Source organism: Mus pahari, chromosome 8 (assembly GCF_900095145.1).
Source record: "Mus pahari chromosome 8, PAHARI_EIJ_v1.1, whole genome shotgun sequence".
Taxonomy (NCBI): domain Eukaryota; kingdom Metazoa; phylum Chordata; class Mammalia; order Rodentia; family Muridae; genus Mus; species Mus pahari.
In genome coordinates this window covers 39,612,603-39,615,086 of record NC_034597.1, presented here as the reverse complement: position 1 = coordinate 39,615,086, position 2,484 = coordinate 39,612,603, and the positions used below count along the sequence as shown (strand labels likewise).

General features: G+C 40.7%; 1 non-coding gene across 1 annotated transcript; it reads left to right on the top strand.

Annotated features, from left to right (window-relative positions):
• The first annotated feature begins 704 nt into the window (after positions 1 to 704).
• Positions 705 to 809, top strand: LOC115064669. Its single transcript, XR_003844483.1, has one exon. It is a non-coding gene; the product is annotated as a U6 spliceosomal RNA (small nuclear RNA).
• The last annotated feature ends 1,675 nt before the right edge of the window (positions 810 to 2,484 follow it).

The window sequence follows — 2,484 nt, the reverse complement described above, 5'->3', positions numbered from 1 at the left end:
ACTATTTAAAAGAAATGTATTTATTTCAGGATGCATAAGATTCTCATATTTAGGGCTGGTAAGATGGCTCAGTGGGTAAGAGCACCCGACTGCTCTCCTGAAGGTCCGGAGTTCAAATCCCAGCAACCACATGGTGGTTCATAACCATCCGTAAAAAGATATGACACCCTCTTCTAGAGTGTCTGAAGACAGCTACAGTGTACTTACATATAATAAATAAATAAATCTAAAAAAAAAAAAAGATTCTCATATTTAAAACTTCTGGTTAGTTTATAGTGAGTCAAAACCTGGTCCCTGGTCCCTGTTCCCTTCGTATGAAAACACTGTTACCATTGGATCTTACTTTATAATTTTTTCTGGCATTGGTGATTGAGCCTGGGATCTGCCGTGTGCTAGCCGGGGCACCACCACTGAGTTCTCTCGCGCTCTTCTAATTGCATCTCTTTATTTGGAGTTCTCTCTAAGTTCTCCAGCTTGGCTTAGGACTCACCCTCTAGCCCAACAGGACCTTGAACTTTCAACTTCTCAGCCTGTGCTCAAGTAAGCTGATGGCTGCAGACCTATACTGCCAGGCCCATCACACTTGACATCTCATGGTAGAAAATACGTGCAGTATAAAGTTGACGACTTTAGCTATTTTTTGACATAGAGTCCCCATAGTTCACTTGGCTTACAGAAGTGCCCTGTGGAAAAATATTCATACAACTTTCTTTGACAACATAGATACTGACATTGGAACTACAGAGATAAGATTAGCATGGGCCCTGCACAAGAATGATATACAAATTTGGAAAGTAGTCCTTCTTAATATTAATTTTATTTATTTATTCTCTCTCTCTCTCTCTCTCTCTGTATCTCTCTCTCTCTCTCTCTCTCTGTGTGTGTGTGTGTGTGTGTGTGTGTGTGTGTGTGTGTGTGTGTGTGTGTTATACAGAGCCTCAAGCAGCCCAGTCTGGCTCAACTTGTTATGTAGCCAAAGCTCCTCATTCTCATGCCTCTATCCCTCATGCTAGAATTATAGATGTATACCACTTTCTATCATAAATATTCTATATAAAAGAAGAGGAAGCAGCAGAGGAGGAGAAGGAGGAGGAGAAGGAGGAGAAGGGGGCTTTGGTCCTGACTTATTTCGCTTGCTCTCAGGGATGTCCATCTGTGTTGTCAGGTTTGCCTTCCTTTTTCTGCTGCATATGCCACCACACAGTCTTTATTTTTAAACACACGGAACATATTTTATCAACTGCACCTCCACATCCAAGTTTCGTTTGGGTTCTGCTTCTGTAGCTGTGTCTCTGTGTAACACCCCCAAAGCTCATGCTTTGGGCTGCCTTGTGTTGCCACATGATAAGTCTACCACAAACAGTTAATAATAAACCAAGGAAAATATCTAGACATTTTGTGAAAGAGCCAGTTGAGAGAAGTCACGCAAAAATAATTTGCATCATGACATAGAACTTTTTTGGGTTTTGATTTGGTTTGGTTTGATTTGGGGATGGTTTGGGTTGGTTTGGGGTTTGTTGTTGTTTGGTTTTTGTTTTGTTTTGTTTTGTTTTGTTTTGTCTGTTTGTTTTCTTTCAAGATAGGTTTTTTTCTATGTAGCCCTGGTTATCGTGGAACTCACTTTGTAGACCAGGCTAGCCTCTGCCTCCTGAGATCCTGGGATCAAAGGTGTGGGCCTCTAGATTCAGCCATCAGGTGCTCTTAGCCACTGAGCCATGTCTCCAGACCAAGTTACTGCTGCCTTGTTTTTATTATTTTCAGGCTTCATAAACATTGCTCCCTCCAGGCAGGCTGCCTCTGGAAGCAGTCAGGTGCACTGTCCCCAGTGCACAGGTACTCAGCCACACAAGTTCAACTTGACAGTTTATAATTGTGAATCACTGACTTTGCTTGGGGTGTGGTTCTCCCCACCCCACCCCCATCAGTGATCTTACACACTTGTGTACTTACACTACGCATTCCAAATCAGCAGTGGTGCTACAGGGATTGTAAAGACTAGGAAATGGAATCTGAGGACTTTCAATTCATCGTGTGTGTGTGTGTGTGTGTGTGTGTGTGTGTGTGTGTGTGTGTACCACCACTACCTGGCTGCTCATGTATCTTTAGTTAGTCAGAATATATATATATATATATATCCTGTCTCAAAAAAAAAAGTTCATTTTCACTTCAGAAATGTTTGAAAGTTCTTAGCCTCAATTCTGAAGCAATAAACCAACAAAAAGACAGTAAATTTATTGTAAAATGTGGTGAACTTTTAAGACTTTCTGTCAAAGTTACATTGAAGACCTTTTCTATTAGTGTCAGATAGGAGACTAATAACCAATATATATATAAAGAAATCAAGAAGATGGACTCCAGAAAACCAAATAACCCCATTAAAAAATGGGGCACAGAGCTAAACAAAGAATTCTCAACTGGGGAATATTGAATGGCTGAGAAGCACCTCAAAAAATGTTCAACATCCTTAATCATCAAGGAAATGCA